Source organism: Astatotilapia calliptera, chromosome 18 (genome assembly GCF_964374335.1).
Source record: "Astatotilapia calliptera chromosome 18, fAstCal68.1, whole genome shotgun sequence".
Taxonomy (NCBI): Eukaryota; Metazoa; Chordata; class Actinopteri; order Cichliformes; family Cichlidae; genus Astatotilapia; species Astatotilapia calliptera.
Genome location: NC_137439.1, coordinates 11,188,777 through 11,210,476, shown reverse-complemented (window position 1 = coordinate 11,210,476; position 21,700 = coordinate 11,188,777). Strand labels below are relative to the sequence as shown.

Below are 21,700 nucleotides of genomic sequence, written 5' to 3'. Positions count from 1 at the left end.
TGTTGTTTTTATGACACTTCTTGTTGCTTCAGCTGCAGAGCTCCACGTGGGCTCTGTGTTGAGCTAAGGACTAACGTTCCTCAGGAAAGCAGACAGATCTGTGGTGAATTTCTATAAATGATCACGTTCGTCACACGCACGCACACACTTTTAAAAAAAAAAATTTCCCGTTGTTGTTGTTTGGTGGGGGGACAGTCAGAACGGACGACCTCGTGGCGCAACGGTAGCGCGTCTGACTCCAGATCAGAAGGTTGCGTGTTCAAATCACGTCGGGGTCAATCCTTTATTCTTGTCACGCAGACTAAAGGAGAGCGCGTCCCAAATTACAACAGCGAAGATCTGACGTCAAATCCAACATGAAGATCATCAAGATCGAGGCTCTGTGACCCGGTTAATAATCGCCCCCGGTGCTGCTGAGTGTTGATGTAATTTGTCCTTCTTCTTCTGGTTTATGCGTTGCTTATGAAATGTTATGTAGTGGTTGCGTTTTTCACCCAGTACCACACTGAAATTCTGTAACTTTTGGCAACTTTGTCATTACAGTATTTAAGAATATATATATACTGGAGCTGGCAACTTTTTTCCGTTTTCCCCCATAATTATTTTTTTTATTATTACTCAAGAAACATTTAATTAACAGTACTGGTAATTACCAAAGTCATTGTTTTTGTTTCTGTCGTGGTTAATCCACCAGTATGCGCTCTTTCACTAAAATTATAATTTTAAAGCTAAAATATTATTATTATTGTTGTTATGAAAAACAGAAAAAACGAGTAGAGCCCGTTATTATTTTTTGATTAAGATTTCAAATTACACTACATGTTACATCCCTGAACAGAAAAAAAGATGTTTCAGTGGTTGAATGTTGTGCTTGATTAATTTCAGACTTCTCCAGAAGTCAAATTTGGGAATAAAAATGTGAATTCAGTTTATTATTTGCCTAATACACAATAACAACAATATAATTTGTTTTAGTTTTAAACAAGTAAAAGAATTAGAAATGTTTGTGCTTTCTTGTTTTACGACAGGTGGTCTACTAAATTGTTGAACACTTCACAAATCCAAGCAATCCAGACACAAACAGACAAAAAAGAAGGGAAAAGCAAAACAATTCACACAAAAAACTGAAGACCAAAGAGCCCTGTACTCTTTATTTCACCTAAAATGGTTCAATAAAGTGACACTTTTAGCATTCATGTTGTTTCATACTTTAATACATTATATTGTTGTCTAATGTTATGTCTATCTGGATAGACATAACATGGATAGATGGATGGATAGATAGATACTGATTTTCTTTTTTTGTGTTTAATTTTGGTTCTTGCCTTTCTGACTTTATGTTAGAAAATATAAAGTAGCAGCAGGGACACGTGGACACCGACCCTCGAGGGCTGGAGTCACTGGATCACGTAAGCCTGACTTAAGCCAATATAATTCTGAGTAACTTTCTAACATTTGGCAGGCTTTTTAACTTTTTCGTACTGTGTTTAATGTATATTTTCAGTAAATTTCCTACAGGTATTCTGTCCTCATAAGTACATAAATGCTACACACGTTCATATGTAGTATCAATGACTCCAATGCAGAGTGGGAATCATCAGCAGAGCAGCGTTTCACCCAACATTTTGAACAAAAAGCTGTAATCGTTTCTGCTGCATTCCTTAAAACAATCTGTGTTGATTTCATGGTGTCTGATCTTTGAGCAGCAGATAAATAATCGCATTAAGACATTAAAACTTTAATGTGTTCTCAGGCAATAATGGAGCCATGTCAAAGTTCAGGCTTGGCTGCACGCACTGGCTGCATGTCAAGGCGAACATTTTGCCATTTTGTGGTCACACTTACTTATTTGAGTGGAATTTTTTTTCCCTTTGATGCTTCTCAGGCCAGTATAGTTACACAGAAGTCATTATACACAGTGAGGAGAGAAACTAGAATAGATCCATGGAGATTTGTCAAGATCCACACAAACTGGCTGCAGGACTCCAGTGGTTTTGGGGGAAGGGAGCTTTTTCAGGAAGGGGGTAATTTTCTGGGGTTCAGTGGACAGATCAGGGTGTGGATCATCAGAAAGCCACTGGTTGAAGAAATTCTTGCAGATTCCAAACATGCATGAGAAAGAGGTTGTCTGTCAGAAGTAGAGAGATTTTATTTGAAAAAGGATTAAAAGAGGGTAAGAATTTGGCTACGGGCAAAACAAAAAGAAAGACAAAACGAACTTGCCATGCAGAATACCTGAACTTTAGAAGCAAGGTTAGTTATATTCTTAATGTAAAGCACCACCAAAAACAAAGCATCAGGAACAAGTCAGAGTGGGAGGTAAAGGAGGAAGACGCTGAAATTCAGAGATGAACTGGGATGGTGCATGGCACAGAAAGCGAGCAGATACCCAACGATTAAATAGAACCCATGAATCAATTTACCGTGAATGAAACAGATGATAGAGGAAAGACGGCAACAGCTCACAGTGAGAAACAACAGGAAGTTGAGCTGGGCAAGTGGCAGCAGAACAACGGGGAATCCACAAAAACAATAATAAAGTTAAAAGGCCCATGCCACAGACTGTGAAGTGAGGATGTTATGACACACAGCTGAACAATACAGCACGCAATCACCGATGAGAACAGACGATCAAAAGAGGCAGTTAACAGGGTGTGACAAAAATGGGATGAGTTGTGTCACATTCAAGGTCTGCTGGGTTTTTGGTGCATATGCTAAATCCAAAAAAACAAAGAAAGTCTGATCATTGTCCGGTATTTTTGGTACCTGGTACCACACAAAACAGGGACATCATCACGTAGAAGATCTCAGTGGATTCGTTTTTACTCATTTACTTTTTATCTCTTTTTCATCCCCTTTTTCTTTTTGTTTTGGAAAGCAGAGCCTGTCCTGTTATGATCAGACACAAATAAAATAAATAGATGGAGTAAATCTTTCAGCCCCATTATGTTCTAGTTCTGATACCTGCATGTAATATAATATTTGTCCATATCTTTCATTGTCTTTAACATAATTAGTTTATTAACTTTGCCTGTAACCCATATTGAACAGTTTATATCTTATTGTAAGTTTAAAAAAAAGAGCACAGGGCTTACCCTGCTCCTTCTTCTGATCCTCTGGGGTGACAAATATAAGGCCCGGGGACCACAATCAGCACACCATAGATGACAATCTGGTCCACTGGGCAGCTTTGGAAAATACATTTTGGACTTTTATAGTTTTTTCTTCTAATAAAGACATCAGATGACATTTTTTTGTTCTGTAAAAATTGCTTTGTTTTGTTTTTAAGTAGATTAAGTAGATCCACATTATTAAAACAAACAAACAGAAGATTTCTGTTTTATAATTACAGGACAGTCTGGACAGTGAGCTAGCAGAATCTTTCTATTGTTTTGCACATTAATTTCTTACAATTTAAACCCAAAGAGCTGTGTCTACAGAATTCTCTAATTTACTCGTTTTCTTTATCATGTAGAAAAACTGAGACGTACTGTTGAATATGCACTTTTTTTCTCATTTAAAGATACCTCAGAGATTAAATGTGTAGTTAAACTTCTTTACATGGACAGAAAGAGAAGTTTCACTGGTCTGGCACACCCAAGATCAAAGCGGGTTGTATGTGGTCCAGCCTGGCTTCACATGAACGTCTGAGAGACCAGTGCTGTCTCCTTTTGTTTTTCTTCTGTCTCTCTGTAAGCGTCTGTCTCAGCAGTAACCAGAAGGCCCTCATGCAAAGGACCTACGCACAATAAATATGTTTAAAAAGAGATGAGACATAGTTTACTTTAACTCTGTGGAAGCAAAATGCTGATGGTCAGAATAATATGAGGAGATATTCTTTATACGTAGGAAATGAGAATTGAGTTTGTCAAATTATTGCTTAACTAATTACCCATACTTGTGTACATGTATTGCATTTATCTGGCCATCAAATAAACATAAAAAAGTTTAACAAAGGTGTAAAATACAGTTGCATCTATATTCCTAAAACTAATAAACACATATAAACCATTTGGGGGGAAGCAGAAATCTAGGTGAACCAAAAGAAAAAGAACCATTTTCAGGCAGTTTCAGGTTTGTGAGACATAATTGAGAAACTGGAAACATGAAAGCCTCAGAGTTATTCCAACACATGTCAAAACACTAAAACTTGACCATCTTCAGGAGCACAATGGATAACTACAGTCTTATTTTATTAAATAGCCTTGCACGTATTTAAACCACGCTGTGTTTTCAGATTGCAGGTTGCCAAGCTAAATATCAGGTTTAGTGACTGCTTTGATATTTAGTTGGAAAGTTTCAAAGTATTTGGCTATGAATTTTAGCTCCCAAAAATTAGATGAACGTGTTCATGTTCATGTCCAAACTCCACATGTAGTCCAGAACTATCAGTGTGCTGCCATAGGCCACAAGGCAGCCGGTCTCCGGTCTAGCTTCAGGCACAGCAGGCAGGACCAGATGAGTAAGATGAACATTAGCCAACTGATGTATGTGACGAAATGTTAAAAAAAAATGCTGCAGCTCTGCTGGGGATGAGTGACTAATGAAGAATAAACATAAACAATAGCCTGGAAAATGTTTGGACAGCAGGAATAGCACAAGTAAAAAAATATAATAAAACAGTTATTTCCAAATTTTAGATTAAATTATATTTGATTTAAGACAAAATGGAAACAGACTGCCTTTTTATATGCCAGTTTCTATCATTCAAGGCTACAACACACCCAAAGAAACAGATGAGATGTAGGGTTAGCAATGTGTAAATTTGAAGGCATAACACATCAACTTAATCGCATTAAAGTTGTCTGTATGTAAAAGAGCTGTTAAGTTCATTTTAAAGTAACTATTCAAACAATGCTGCTTTCTGGGTTTGAATCCAGTCTGGGGCCATTTCTGTGTGGAGTTTACATGCGAGAGAACACAGAGCTTGATCAAGGCAGTTTCAGCTACATGGCTGTAAACAGCCTCGCTCCTGACTCACAGCTCACAAATGATGGGGCCAACGCCAAGGGCTCTGCAGTGTTACACAATCGGTCTGGAAAACTGCATTATTGTTATTATAAGTTAATGGAGCTACTGAAAAGTAACTGACGTATATTAACTTTAGTGTTACTTTAAATCTATGCATAAGGAAAGCCATCACTAGTCTGAGCAAAACAAGATAAACCTAACAGAGGCAGCAAAGAACATTAGGAGGGACCGAATCAACACTCTGGTTCATCCCTGAAAAGAATAAATGTCTTGTCCAACTCAGGACAAGGATGGACAGGATGTCTTGTCCAAATACTTAAAGGCCTGAAAGACCTCAAACGAAAATGTGGATGACAGAATTATTTCCATGGTTGACAAAAACTGTTTCTGAACATCAAACCAACACAGGAGAATCATTTTCCAACTTTACAGTCGAGAGACATCTTGGCTCCAGGCCGAGCAGAGCTCAGATCTCAGGGGAATAAACACAGCATTTGGTGATGTTTCCAAGATTTTTAGATTTCAGTTAGTCTTTTACTAGAAATGATTTCCAAGTATTAAAAACTTATATTTAAAGTTATATTGACATATATCCTGTCAATAATGGATATATCACCATATTGTAAAGTTTTGAGCCTCTGAAAAAGGGGGGCTGCATTTAAAGATGGAAAAACCCCAAACAAACACACAAACAAAAAATAAATGGCGCCCTCTTCTGGACCAGACCGCAACAGATGGCCAAATAGACAACAAACATGAAGATCTCTGGGATGCCATTTCCTGCATATGCACTCACTCAGTCTGGAGGAGAAAAAAGAAAAAGAAAAGAGGACCGACATGTTGATAGAAAGCAGACGCCTGGTTCCACAAAGTAGAAATAAATGCCAAAACTGTGATTTGGAGCAATCTTGGAGGGTAGTATCACAACCAAATGATTGAAATTGGGATGAGACTAATAACAATGAAGTCTAATAGGAAACAGTTTTTTCTGAGGAATCGAGGGACTTGTTAGAGTTACTTTGGCCCGTAAATGAAGGTCCTGTCCTGTGGTTGATGCTCACAGGTCCCTCATTATCTCTGACTTTTGGAGAGAAAATGTGGGTAAACACACAAATTGTCTGATGTTTGTTCAAGAAGACTGAAACTGTATGAGAACAGAAATCACGGCAGTAATTATTGCAACCAGTTTGTTTATGTATTCAGCTTGTATGAGCAGCAACACCCTCTCTAATAAACTGAGGCTTTAAACATATTGCTGATAGCAAGGGAGTTAAATTATATTCCACTATAAAGGCCACAAGAGAGGCAGTGTTGTTTTCTGTTTTTAACTAAACTCTGAAAAACATGTTTACTCCTTCAAAATTGCATCCTTTGTTTCTAACGAGGTGGCACAATTAGCCCTATTTCTCCTCTTCCATCTAGTTTAAAAAGTAAACAAATAAAAGAAGACATTGTTCCGATTTTGTGAGGTCTGTTAAAAATTCACCTGACATTTAATAAACACATCACATTAGTCCATTTGTGGTCTACAAACCTTTGTTTTTCATTAAAACCTTAAAAAAAAACTTCTTAAAAAAAATCATCCAACCTTTTTTATATGAGTTTAGTCACTAAAGTGTTGCACACTTCATGCTGGGCTCTATGTGTAATTACACAGTTTAAAACAAACACAACACACTGGCCATTCTGTGGTTCAGTCATGCAGAATCAGTGAAAAACCATGAATACAGACCACAGCAAATATGCCCACATATAAATCTTTGGTATTTGTAAACAGCTTGCAAAGGTCAGCCCTGACTAAAGTGAAGGAGCAGTCTGAGTGAAAAGTCTTACAAAACCTCTTTTGACTCCTGTATACCTGACTTATGATCAATAAAGGCAGTAAAATACAGTTATAAGCATTGTACATACCAGCCACTTTATTATGTTTAACTGAAAATTTAAGTAAACATCTATCTAAATGTGTTTTTGCACTTTAGACGATGTGCACATGTCTAAGCTTTCATATTCAAAAACCTTCATTTCACCAGCCAAAAGCATCTGATTCACCAAAACTGGAAAGCAAAATCTGGGTTACATAAAATCCGTACTTGATCATCGGGGGAGAGGTCATTTAGAAGCAACCAGAGAACTGTGACTCATGAAGATCACTGAGGTTGCCAAACGTTGAACGTGTTGTCAAAATATAACGGCCCACGGTATCATTATTGTTTATCTTATATATATGCAGAGTTGTTATTAATTTCTCCCATTAGAGAGCTGTACAGAAACAGATATTATTTGGCAACAAAATTGACCTTCAATAATAATAATTGTGTCATAGTCTTTAAAAAAACAAACAGCAGCTGGTTAAACAAATAGCACTGCCCACATCTGATTGGCTCAAAAACTGATATGGGGCCCATCCCTGCCCAAGCACACCCACCTGGGGCTCACATGGGATAGGTGTGTGTTTGCTTTGCCAGAAGAGAACCACTCCACGATTCACCCACACGTACCTGCTGTGGGCACGCATGGGTATATTTGTTGGCACACCGTACAGTGAACTATTACAGAGAAGATGAAATCATAGAAAATGTTTTATTACATCGTCTGAAATATGAGCCTGGAATAAGACGACTGATTCTAAACTAAATTGGATTTTATTGATACACTGCAAGAGAAGTCAAAATGTGCAAGGACATATTCCATTTTCTCAGTATGACTAAGTTTGTAGTTTTGTTTACATGTTTGATTACTAAGACAAAGATTCCTGGTTCGAGCTTGGGAGAAGGCATACATTTTTTGGAGGTTGTCTGGACTGTATGGGTGTACCTCACATGGGCCCCAAGAGGGCATGTCTGCTGGGCTGGTGTAAATGTGTCTTTGGTGCATGATGTAAATTCTCAGTGGATGACTCAGGGTGGTCACAATGAAACAGGCAGGCACGCAGATGTCCTAACAAATCCTCACACTCCCTGTGTCTGATGATAAAATTAACATCACATGGACTCTAGCAGATTCACAGACACAGAAAGTATAATCAGGGCTACAACATGCTCACAGTTAAAGTTCGTGGCCACAAAGCTGTGGATGTGGAAGTAATCTGATAGGTGTTGTGAAGCAGGAAGAAGGACAGCAGTAAACACCCTGTGTGGCCTCAAACAGAAGAGGAGCTACAGTGACTTCAACATCATTCAGCTTACGGATTCCCACAAGTTCTTTCTGCCATTGTAATTATTAAAGAAAGTGAGGGTGACTGGGACAGCACCTAAAGACGATTTTCAGTGGATCACAATACATATCCTGGCCAAGAGCTGGTAATATTTCTATTGAGCAAAGCAAATTTTCACTGACAGGTCAAATAAACATTCTGGTGGACCACAAGACCTCCAAGTCTTTAACTTATCGTCTAAGTTTCTGAACCTGATTCTGTTCTTCAGCTTCAGTGTCTGTTGGTGTTCACAGTTAAGGACTTGGCTGTTGGAGGCCATGGACATGAAGGCGTTGACTGTGAAGAATACAGCTGTCAGTGGATGACTGATCCTGGGAGGATGGAAGAGATCGGGCAGGGGAGCTGCCACAGCTGTTCAACACATGGCCACTTTATGGTGCACCTACAGGTATTTGGGATAATTTCAGGAGCTGTTATGGTCAAAATTCTCAGCAGCAGGTTTCCCACTAATTATGAAAATGAAAATTTTCATCCTCAAGGGAAGGTGAATGAAGCGGGATCCGGCTCTGGTTCTTTGATTAATAAACAACAGCAATGTCTTACTGTAATGTTTTAACAAATAGTTTTACTTATCTGCACAGTTTGGTTCTTCACTGGGCAACATCTCCATCTCATTAAATTTAATCACAACAGTTTTACTACAGTGGGGTAATATCCTGGCCTCAGGTCGCTGAGAGCTAATTGTATCAAATGTGTGCAACACCACAACACAATGGCCTTAATAAATGCTGAAGTATAAATGATGTGTGCCGATTTCCCAGAATGGCATGAATTTAGCCAGTTCTAGATCCACACTGGTACTGAGGCTCGGCGTGGGACATTGCAGCTGGTTTCACTCCATACAGGCTCCAAAGCTAACCCGGTCAAACCATAACACATAGACAAGAGAGAAAAAAGGACCATTTTTGATAACAGCTAACTATTACCTTGCTGAAAGGGAAAGTGAGAAAGTTGCTCTTTCCAGGCCATAATACAACAATCTGTGTGCGTCTTTGCTATTCATTAATCCATCCAATTTGAAGGTGGCGGTGACCTTTAACCTTTCTGCTGTTTTGGTTTAGAAAAGAGCTTAACTATCATTTTTTGACAGCTATTTAGAATCCATTCATCCTCTGAAGAAATATGAATCACGGTGGACCTCTGCGGTTTATGAGGAGTGACTGAGGTGACTGTTCTCCTTACGGGTGATGAATGTGGGATTTAAGCCTCGCTTTTATGCACTTCATCCACCACAAAACACTAAACAGCACACCTCCCAGACCTCTAATAATACAGGCTTCTGCAGGAGACCACATGTAGTGTTTAATAATACATAAACCTATTTTGTCTGAGGGAGCGACGTCCAGTCCGAGATTCGTCTCTGCTCGTCTCCAGCTGAAATAGCATTAACAAAGTAAAGGAGGAAGAGAAAGAGAGGAGAAAGTGGACCACTTACAGTCTCATCAATACTTAAAGAGACTTCTAGTAAAGCTGAACGCTCATGAAGCTGATAGCTGCTGACTTCAAGAGTCATACATCAGGTATAATGATGAACAGAATATTTATAATGAATACATTAATATTCTATCAATAATGGATACATGACCATATTGTAAAAACTGTTTTTGTTTTTTTGGATACTTTTTTATAATTATGGTTACAGACTCTCATCACCTCATTGAACTTAAACACTGATAATTCATTTTCTTACAACCAGCTGAATACTTTGTCATTCGCTGCAGTCAGCAAAACATTCCTCTAAAGTATTTCTTTTTCAATCTTACTGTAGATATTAGACTTACAACACATTGTAAGTATTTTATGAATAAAACTCACAAATGCTACTCTTTTAAAATTATTCGGGATAGATTTAGAAGGCAATCGACATAAATCCCCTGCTTTGTTGTGATGGTTTGTTTCATTTTTATCTTTTTGTCTTTCTTTCTCATTTTTTCTGCAGCAGTTAAATCCATTCATTAGCTTTACTACTCGTCTAATTCAGGATCCCAGGGCGAGGGGAAAGGATGAACCTTATCTCAGCTACAACAGGGCAAAAGACTCTGGACAGGCCGCAGTCTGTTGCAGCGCTCCATTAAATCTGTGATGTTAATTTAACACAAATGTTTGACATGAATAATTCATTCGGTGTGTTTTGCTTTAAAAAGCTGCAGAGCAGCACCCGAGCATTCATGCGCTCAGAGACAACTTGTTTTTTTTACTCTCAGATGTCGTAACTGTAGTATCAGTGGAGGTGAACAAAATCTAAGCTGTTGCTCTCATAAGACCAACAAGCATACTAACAGTACGTGCTGCATTCTTAAATCAGTACTGACTGAATCGGTTCCTTAGGGGAGTCTTTCAGCCTTCTTACATAAGTTCACATAAATATTTTATATTCTGGGGGATTTATCAGGTTTATGTTTTAGCTTGTAGGCTTCTAGCAGAAGATGAGTGGAGTAAACAAAAATCTTCTAAAGACAGATGTTCCAAATCCACGTTAATCTCAAGGAAACTCAGCTCTCCTGCAGAAGGGGTGGTTTGTTTTACAGAGAACAATGCAGTTCAAACTGGAGGCTTTTGGGAAACAGTCAATATCTGCAAGGAAATGCACAAAACCAATGAAAGTGCACAGCTTCAAACAGAATGGGATTGTAGAGTTTACCTTGCACTGTTGTGCTTGTAGGCTCTGGGAAGAGTGGGATCAGCAGGAGATGGATGAGGTAGAAGAAAAGCAGGGAGGGGAGGAAGACAGGACCAAAGACATGCTGTGAAAAATGACAGAGATTATTAACTAATGATTAAATGGAGAGAGGTGTATAAACACACAGAGGGTGAAAAAAGGTGAGTGAAAAAGAAACATTCAGTGCATCATGGGAATCCCCCAGCAGCCTAACCTGATCCAGCACTTACTATATGCTTGATCAAAAAGGGCAGTTTTAGAATAGAACAGAATAGCCCTTTATTGTCAATGTACATGTGCAATGGAATTATATGCTCCATGCCAACTGTGCAGGAGTAAAATATATATATACATAAACCTAATCTTAAAAGTAGAGTGGGTGTCTGTTTCCTGACTCCAAACTGGGGGCTGGTTCCAAAGAAGAAGGGCCAAAAAGCTGCAGGCTCTGCTTCTTCTTTTAAATATCCTATGAACCACAAGTAAACCAGCAGTCTTAGCTCAAAGTGCTCTAACGCAGTGTGTGACAAAGTGGGTGAGAACACCATTTGTCCATATTCTTAGTTAACATTCTTGTTTTGATTTAGCCATATCTCATATGTATTCTGTAATAGGCAAACATGTACTATCCCAGGTTTGTTTATGTTTTGCACTTTCACAGACTATGTAATGTAACATCTTGGTTTAAATCAATTCTGACAAGTTTGTTAAGTTAACATGTTATTTATTTCACATGTTAATTTGTGTAGTTTGAACTCACCTCACCTACCTGTGTTCCAGGATAAAAAAAAAGGGGAAATGTCGCTTCACTTCCTGTATTTATAGTTACCTGGTTAGTCTGAGGTCACAGCAAGAGACCAGCTGAAGAAGGGGGAAAATCTTTGTAATTGAATAAAGTTGATTTTAGAGTATGTTTAGAGTTTTTATTGCTAGGAAAGAGTAACAGTATAGGATTGCGTAGGGAAATGTTTGTTTTACCTACATAATGGAATAGTCCAGGGGTGAGATTGTTTGGTTAAGTGGACGATTTAAGCAGAAGGATGCAGGTGTTTGAAGAGAAAGGACCAGGTCAGTGTAGCGGTGTGTCGATGTGACCTTAATTTCTGTTGATTTAAATTCAGTTATGTTTATTTGAACTGAGTTAACTATGGAGTTGTTTCTTATTTATTTTTGTAAATATTGTTTCACCAAAGATGGTGATTAAATCACTCGCTACACTGGACAGCATCTGTCTCCTGCCATTCTTTGGCCGATTAGGTCAAGTCTTACCACACAGTGATACAGGACTATGAGGTAGGATGAAAAGGTGAGACCTGATTATTCAAGACCTTGTATGTGATTAAAAGGATTTTAAACTTGATTATGGATTTAACAGTGAGCCAATGAAGTCAGTATGGGCAAATAATTTGCTCTCTTTCTAGTTTCTTTCATTTAAATGTTCCTGCTGGCTCATAGTAGTAAAACATCAAACATTACTCTAACTAAACTTCAAACTCACAAACCTCATTATCTGTTCATTTGGCCCGCATCACTAAAACAGCCGGTGCTAAAATCATTCAATGAACCGGCTTTTGTTTTGAAGAACAGTAAAGACCTGATAGTCCTCGGATGTTAAAAGGGACAGCCTGCGGTTATATCTGCGTGCATGCTGTAAAATACCTCACTAAGCATAGTTTTAGATCACAAGTGCAGATTTCATTTTTGCAAGAACCTAAAAAATTTTCAGGGATTATAAAATATCATCATTTTTAGAATGAAATGCCACAAAAAAATCACTGAATGCAGCAGTGCAAGAGCCAGATGCCCTTAAAATACAGGAGCATGAAGTGTCTGATTTCAAATAAGCATTAAAATAAAGTTTAATTATCACAACCACAGAAGACGATGAATTCTGAGTTTTCTAAGGCATGCAAAACATGCAACTTTCCAATGTTTATTTTGTACAAGTGCACCGGTCTAAGCAAAGGAATTTGCAACAGAGAGATCCACACATGAGTTTCAGTTCACTGAGCTGCGATGGGCTTCTGTGAAGGAGGAGAAATAGATTAGCCGATGTTACCAGTGTCAAATTGGAGATTTGTGAGTTAATGTTATCTTAGGATTCTTACTTGGATTTCCTTACAAAGCAGGGAGCAAAGATGGTAACGCCACTGAATTTACTCACAAGAAAGCAAAATCACATTTCCCAGGAACAGACCAACTTGGTCCTTAAGTATTTGCAGGTAATGGACCGATGAGGAACACGTGGCTCCGCTGACAAACAGTCCAAGGCGGGACCTCGGACCTCCACCTCCACCTCCACCTGAGAGCAAAGGAAAGTTACTGTAGGAGATGAAAGAGAAAAGACAGAGAAAACTTCCTGACATTGTTGCAGTTGCAATTGCAATTTTGTTTCATGCATCTTTTACTAGAATTAAATGAGTCAAAGGAAAGAATTGGACTCAGTTTTCTTCAGTTCAGTGTGGCAGTAAAATAAAGACATTTAAAATAGTTTCTTAGTTTCAATTCACTTAGTGTTTTAACAGTAAATAATGGACAACTAGTGATAATTAATGGACTCATTTTTAAAAGTAGAACTTTTTACAAAACTATGCAGCTGCTATATATATGTATATACTTCCAAAATCCATTAATTGATGTATTGATCTGTGATGTTCATACTGCTAGTCTTCCTGATCCTTTGTCTTTGCTGTATGACCCACCATCTGAAGAAGTTTAGACAGGGAATAAAAATAAACTGGTCTTGTTTTAATACAGTTACTGCAAAAGTGCACATACATGGTTGAATCCAGCTTCTGCCTCTTCCAGTTAAAACAACAGAAAAACTCTTTTACTACAACACAACAAAAGTGACAATCTATACGGCACAGCATCGTGATATTTTGCATTTGATTACATGCATTCCATGTGTCATCCGTGATGCTGATTCTACACGTTTTAGGTACACTTGTTCAATTGCTTTGCTAATGCAAATCAACCAATCACATTGCAGCGGGTCACTGCGTTTAGACATGGAGACGTGGTCAAGGCGATCTGCCTAAGTTTAAACTGAGGATCAGAATGAGGAAGAAAGGTGATTTAAGTGAATATGAACGTGGCGGTGTCATTGTTGGTGTGAGACCTGTTACCATCCTGCCTTGTTTGTTGAGTCATTTGCTGGTATTTCTAGTTTAGGTTGTCTTGTTTGCTATATGGTCTTCTTTTATGTCCTTCTTTCATCTCTGTGCACTTTCCTCAGGGTCTTCCAGTTTAGTCAGTCTCGTCTTCATGTTGTTTTGTCAGTCTGTCTCCCCAGCCATGTCCCTTGCTCTCTGTCTGTCTTTCTTCTGTTCTACTGTACAAGTTTACATGTCCTTGTTTGGGTCTCAGTCTGCGTGCCACTTCCTGTTTCATTTTGATGATCCCTTGTCTCATGTGCATTCTGTTCAGTTTGTTTCCCCTGTCTCATCATGTTTAATTTGTGCCTGCTGTGCTCCCGTGTGTTTCCAGTTTCCTTATCACTCAGTTGCCCCTTGTCCCAGTCTCTGCTCACCTTTCCTTATGTCTTCCAGGTTTCATGGTTATTTTGTATTTTCCCAGTTTAGGTTACTTGTTGGTTTCTCCTTTTTTTGTACATTTGTGTTCAGCCAAAATAAATGGCTCGCCTTTTGTAATTAAGTATCTGTTTTCCTGTGCCGTCTGCGCTTGGGTCCTTGTCTTGCCACACACGATATGCAGCCGCAGATCCTGACAGCAAATTTCGAAGATAAACCATATTAATTTTGGAACCAACCTTGTGTCTACTAGGTCTATTTATTGACTATACCACACAGAGCCTTTCTTTTCCTTCCTGCAGCTATCAGCTATAAGGAATGTGTGATGTCATCATTTCATAAACTTTTCTAAAAAGGTAATTGAAGCTGATCCTGTCCATCCATCATGACCACAGTGTACACACCTTAAGAATGTTGCCTTCAGCAGGATAATACGTCATGCCACAAAATCGAATAATTTCAAACTGGTTTCTTGAACATGGAAATTAATTCACTGTTCTCAAATGATCTCCACAGTCAGTTCTCAATGCAGCCAATGAGCATGACTCACATCATGGATGTGCAGCCAACAAAACGTGCAGCAGCTGTGTGACACGATCATGTCAATATTAACCAAAATCTCTGAGAAATGTTTCCAGCACCTTGTTGAATCTGTGCAATTAAGGATTAAAGCAGCTCTGAAGACTCCAACCCTTTACTAGCAAGGTGTACCTAATAACGTGCCCACTGAATGCATGTTCCCTTCTTTCTACGTTACATTTCTTCCATTTTGACAGTTACTCGTGTGTGCAGCTGTAGTGAACGCTCAGCTGCACTTTGAAAAAGAAATGCTCAATGTGCAACGCATTGAACCTTGAAGCATTTAATTTTATCCTCTGAATTGTATTATTAATTCATACTGTTAAAATGTCTTCCCACAAATTAATGGACAAAATGCATAGACTCACAACTGCTGTGAGAAATTAAAGGGGTCTGTGCTGTCAGATGATCCATTATAGTATTACTGAATGAGGCCTATTGATTAAAAGCCTGCTCTTAGCAAAGCTGGAAAAGCAAGTTTCTGAAGTCAAAGAAATTGGTCATTCTTCAATAGCAAGATCAGTCAATTGATTTCAGCTCAACAGAGCAAGCACTTTAGTTACAGGAGACAAAGCTGAAGGCAAAGCGACCAACAAACAAGAAGCAACTGGAGCTGCATGTAGCATCAGATGAAATCCACAGGTTCTAGAGGATTTTCATTTAGTATTTTAAATTATAATCTGCACGAGAAAGAAGTAAATCAAGCACTAACTTCTAATAAGAGACCAACAGATTCTTCCTTCTCACAGAACGACTTTTGTTAACAGAGTAACAAATTCAGTAAACAGACCAAAACATAGCTGACTGCAACACAGAGCAGTGAAACAGCTGAGGACGTGCAGCTCAAACAATGTCATTGTAATGTAAATGATAATGAATAACAATCACACTGTCAGAAGCCGAACAGTTCAATAACAACACTGATGATTCATTAATAGCCACTGAGTATAAAAACTAACAACCAATACTGTGAAAGCTGCTATAGCACAGTTAATGAAAGCCATAAATGTTTAATTCAGAATAAAGGGATTACTAGGAAAATAGTAAACTCTAAGTTTGTTGTTCTGTCTGTAATTACAAATAACTAAAAATAAGAAGTACATACCAGTTCATTTTCACCATCAGACGTTTGTACCTGAAACACAGACACCATGCCTTTGGTGTGACTCTGCAGTCACTGCTGCCGGCTGTGTTTCCTTCATTAACTCCAATAAACGCTGACAGGTGGAGGACAGCGCTGACGGCTCTGTTAATAAATATGAAAGCTGCTCTTAATGTCCTGAACAAATATACTGGAACTGCGCTCTAATATATATGAGGCTTTGAATTAATGTCACAGCTTATTTATCAGTGTAGGAAGGCGGGAAAACACAAACGAGAGTACAGTTATTATTTAAAATCACATTTAAAGTACAAGGACAGAACAAGATGGGATTGATAATAATATGTATAAACATTTATACATATTAATTACCCACTCTTACTTTGCGCACTGTCAATAACACAAAAGGCCAACAAAGATGTAAAAAAAAAAAAAAAAAAAAGTGGGTATTAGAGGGAAAACTCACCAGCTGCAGTAACCAGAAGACCAGCCCGCACACCACTTCAGAGGCCATGGGTCTGGGCAGGCCGTGATGAATCCAGGTAAAAGACACCGAGAACTGTCTCTCTAAGGGTTCTGTTGCATCCCAAACTCATGCGCTCCCAGCTGGCTGCTCCAGACAGACACATCGGCTCTCCGCTGGTGACACCTGGACTCCGATTATTCCACAGTGGGACACTGCGCATTCACCAAGGTTCGCCCCACCAGCTCCATCGCCAGAAAACAGTATCACCATGGTAGTTTAGTGGCTCAGATGCTGTAAAATCATGTTGACCCTGCACAAGCTGAGCGCGACTCAGATGCGCAAACAGCTGCGCTGGCACGGAGCGTAAAAAAACCGGACAAAGGAGCCAACAAGTCCTCAAGTCCAATTAAACCCACTTTCAATACTAAACCACATTAACGAGGAACTATAACTAGGTTATTACATGGTCTCATTGCAGTTTTTGAGTTTCGTTAAAAGCAAGCAAGGGGGGTTGAGGCCTGAAGTCCCTCTATTCTTTTGGTTACATTTGACTGACTGGTCGCCAACAGGAGGCTCCAGGACAAGCCTGGGATTGACTTCGGATTCAGCCAATCAGAAGTGCGACTGGTTGCTGAGCCAGCTTCCTGCGATAATTGGAAGCAAAACGTGGGGCGTGCAATATAAACAGCTGCTTTAATCTTATAATTGTATAATTGTATAGTTTGCTATTTAATCACCATCATCAAATTTATAAACACCAAACAAGCAGGACCCCCAAGACGAAGATTTTATGAATTTCAAGAGGAGACTTTTCCTTATGACCTGATACCTTTTGGTACAGCTATATCAGAGAGAAACAGCGACGCCTACCGGTGCAGTATAACCACTCCAGTCTAATCCAGTTGACCACAAAAACAGGCCTGCGCTGTTTGTGCTTGCAGGAAAATTAATTTTGCCAAAATGTTTTCAGTTCTCGGGCAAATTCTAAACAATGTAAGAAAACATCTTCTCTAGTAACACGTAATTTAATTGTTGAGCAGGTAAACAAACATGATCTACAGCTCAGTTCAGAGCCCCAGGATGCTTTTTTAAATTTCCAAATATTCAAACAAAAATGCCACTGATCATTCATTAAAGTTAAGGAAAGTTTCTTCATGGTTCAGAGGTTGCTCAGTAGAGGATGATGAAAAGCGTACTGGTCAATGTGCATGAAGTGGACTGTTACAACGGGTCAGAATTACCCCGTCAAAACATAATAAATGTTACCTTTTTATAAAGGAGGAAAACACATGGAGTCTTTTTTATATTTTTACACTGGCGAACTGGTCAACTTAAATTTTTGTTTTTGGTCATAGAGTTATTATTTTAATACACTGTTTGAAATTTAAATTGTAACTGAATGTTGAGTAATTTGACATATAAAAATTACTTTTATATTTTTTTATTTCTTTTGTCATTTGTGGAAACACTTGTTTATTTTCAGGGAAACATTCAGCCTAAAATTCACCATTTGTCAGCATCTCCAAAGGTCAGGAATTAACTTTTTATATCTCATTTCTTAAATATGTGCAGAAACCGAAATGTTGAAAGTCAGACTTCTCTCAGTGATTCAGTGTGGGAGGATACGCAGATGGATAAACTGTTGTTCATCAGGAAAAATGCTCTGACATTTAACATTTCTGTTTGTGTGCAGAATAAATAACTGTGGTAATTCGTTAGCAGATTTTGTAATATTCTTTTTTATCATCAACAATTTTTATTTATTTCATTTTAAACTTCAATAACAGAACTTAAGGATAAATACATAAATAAATAGTTTAAAAAACAAACAAACAACAAAAAAAACAAAAACACAACACAACAATAACAACAAAAAAACAAAAACCCAAACAAAGAGAAGTTATCCTATTCTTTCTTCGCACACCACCCACACCACCACCCTGTCATTACTCCTCTGGTCTTCAAGTTACAGAAAGCCAGCTTGTAAAGGGGGACCAAATACAATCATATTGATGCAATTTGTCTAATAAACCATAAGTCACTTTTTCGTAAGATGCCAACTTAGCCATTGTCTTTAGCCACTCTTCATAGGGAGGGGGGTTCTTTTTCCGCCAATGTCTTAGCAGGACCCGTTTGGCCGTAGTAAGAGCCAAAATAATCCATCGTTTTGTATAACTGGAAAAATCTCCATCAGAAAGTTCTGTGGTTATACCAAGTATGGACAGTTTTGGTGAGATACCAAATCTCCTTTTTAAAACACTGAAAATTACCTCCATTATATTTTCCCACCAATCCCAAAGTGCCGAACAGCTCCATAAGATATGTAAAATCAAAGCATTTTGACCATCACATCTCCAACATTCGTCCGTAGAGGCCAGGTTCCATTTATACTATTGTTGCGGTGTTGGATGCCACCTATGGAATATCTTAAGTTGAATAAATCTACTGCCTGTTTCTTTATACATAGTATTAACATTTTGAAAACATGAATCCCATTCAACTGAAGAGATTTTGTAATATTCTAACTAATTAACACATTTGGCTGGTTTCCAATATTTAAGGTCCTTCTTCATCTATACCACACAGACACAAGAGTGGTAAAAATTTAACAAAGAAAATAGAACAGTTTAGAGGAAAATCTGTGCTGAAAAAGATGAAAACCAGTCTTCTAAGAAAAGAGATATTGGTTATTTATTTATTTAACAATCATTGTAGTTGCATCTGTTCACTTTATAGTAACCAGATATCATTATGACAACATTTTTCACAGATTATAAATGAATTTTTATGAAAAGATTACTGCCATATGTACATATTAGAGATGGACCGATCCGATATTACGTATCGGTATCGGTCCGATACTGACCTAAATTACTGGATCGGATATCGGAGAAAAATAAAAAATGTAATCCGATCCATTAAATATCACGAAAGCACCTCACAAAACTTGCAACACGCCGTAACTCACCTCAGAACTAGAGATGGCACGATACCACTTTTTTATGTCCGATACCGATACCGATATCATAAATTTGGATATCTGCCGATACCGATATGAATCCGATATAGTGTTTTTTAATCAACAAAACTGTTTTTTAAAATATCTTGCTGCATTTTGCAAGTCTGCAAGTTCATACTCAAGTTTAAAACAACAACTACACTAAAGCTATTCTGTTATACCTGTATACAAAAAAAATATTTCATAGTTCAGCAATACTGATCAATCTAATAAACTTAGACCTACACCATCCTCCCTATTCTGGTATTTTAAAGAGTACTTAGCGTAAATATTAAGCAACCTAACTAATAGGGTTCCAACTCCCAGCAACAACAAAAATAAATAAATAAAAAATAGGGAACCACCCCTCACGCGCCACCTCATGATGCTTAATCGACGTAATCAACCTTAATTTGATGCAGTGTGAAAAAAAAATGCACAGAAATCAATTATTTTTCAAGAAATATTAAATAGATTCAACATCTTTCTTCAACAAAATTGCAGACTGCACAGATGGTACCTTCCCAAAGTAAAAAGTACTATAGCTTACTAGGGTATATATATTAGACTTAATAGTCACTATATACAGTAATTGACTTCTATTCATTTTACATCAAATTAAAACTTTGGGTGTCAGATAATTATTTATTAAAAGCTCGACATTTTAAATGAGAATAAGAAAGAAAAGTATGTCTTTGTGCCCCCTTTTCCCTGTTCATGCCCTATCGGCCCCCCTGGCTAAACTTTGCTAGATCCGCCCCTGCACAGTTACCAGCGTCAGCTACGTAGAAAAAGATCCTCGAGTAGAAAGTAATATTAAATAAATTCTAACAACAGCTTATCAAGCTTAAACGTTCTGCTGTTGTTCAGCCGCTGGTTTCCTCTTTCTGGTGCAAAGTGGGCCAAAAACAAACAAGAGACACGGACTCGCGACAGAAAAGCCGATCAGCTGATCATTGATCAGTTTCATGATTGAAGTAGCAGCCGGAGAGCGAGAGGCAGTCGCTTGTTAAGCTTAACGTGGGAATGCTTTACAAACATTCAGAGATGGACTTACACACTTGCTTTACTTCTCTCGGGGATAACTTTGTCGGAGATGAAATGCCAGGTTGCTAGCGAAGCTCCAAATGCTATCCAGACCACCGACAGGTCCCGCATGCCACAGCCGCTCTATCACGTGATGCATACTGCTCCGACTGCTAACGTTCTGAGGTGAGTTACGGCGTGTTGCAAGTTTTGTGAGGTGTTTTCGTGATATTTAATGGATCGGATTACATTTTTTATTTTTCTCCGATATCCGATCCAGTAATTTAGGTCAGTATCGGACCGATACCGATACGTAATATCGGATCGGTCCATCTCTACTCAGAACGTTAGCAGTCGGAGCAGTATGCATCACGTGATAGAGCAGCTGTGGCATGCCGGACCTGTCGGTGGTCTGGATAGCATGTGGAGCTTCGCTAGCAACCTGGCATTTCATCTCCGACAAAGTTATCCCCGAGAGAAGTAAAGCAAGTGTGTAAGTCCATCTCTGAATGTAAAGCATTCCCACGTTAAGCTTAACAAGCGACTGCCTCTCGCTCTCCGGCTGCTACTTCAATCGTGAAACTGCTTAAATGATCAGCTGATCGGCTTTTCTGTCGCGAGTCCGTCTCTCTTGTTTGTTTTTGGCCCACGTTGCACCAGAAAGAGGAAACCAGCGGCTGAACAACAGCAGAACGTTTAAGCTTGATAAGCTGTTGTTAGAATTTATTTAATATTTCTTTCTACACCAGGATCTTTTTCTACGTAGCTGACGGCTGGTAACTGTGCAGGGGCGGATCTAGCAAAGTTTAGCCAGGGGGGCCGATAGGGCATGAACAGGGAAAAGGGGGCACAAAGACATACTTTTCTTTCTTATTCTCATTTAAAATGTCGAGCTTTTAATAAATAATTATCTGACACCCAAAGTTTTAATTTGATGTAAAATGAATAGAAGTCAATTACTGTATATAGTGACTATTAAGTCTAATATATACCCTAGTAAGCTATAGTACTTTTTACTTTGGGAAGGTACCATCTGTGCAGTCTGCAATTTTGTTGAAGAAAGATGTTGAATCTATTTAATATTTCTTGAAAAATAATTGATTTCTGTGCATTTTTTTTCACACTGCATCAAATTAAGGTTGATTACGTCGATTA

At 38.4% G+C, this 21,700-nt stretch overlaps 1 long non-coding RNA gene and 1 other non-coding gene across 3 annotated transcripts; one reads left to right on the top strand and one right to left on the bottom strand.

The window, feature by feature from the left end:
* Nucleotides 1–206: 206 nt before the first annotated feature.
* trnaw-cca (transfer RNA tryptophan (anticodon CCA)) lies at nucleotides 207–278 on the top strand. The gene has a single exon. It is a non-coding gene; the product is annotated as a tRNA-Trp (tRNA).
* Nucleotides 279–12,682: 12,404 nt separating this feature from the next.
* On the bottom strand, nucleotides 12,683–16,199 carry LOC145421703 (uncharacterized). Of its 2 annotated transcripts, XR_013903061.1 has the most exons (3): nucleotides 16,059–16,199; nucleotides 13,006–13,143; nucleotides 12,683–12,865 (listed from the first exon to the last, which is right to left on the bottom strand). It is a non-coding gene; the product is annotated as an uncharacterized LOC145421703 (long non-coding RNA). The 2 variants fall into 2 exon arrangements; XR_013903060.1 differs by lacking the exon at nucleotides 16,059–16,199 and having other exon boundaries at nucleotides 12,950–13,081.
* Between the last annotated feature and the right edge of the window lie 5,501 nt (nucleotides 16,200–21,700).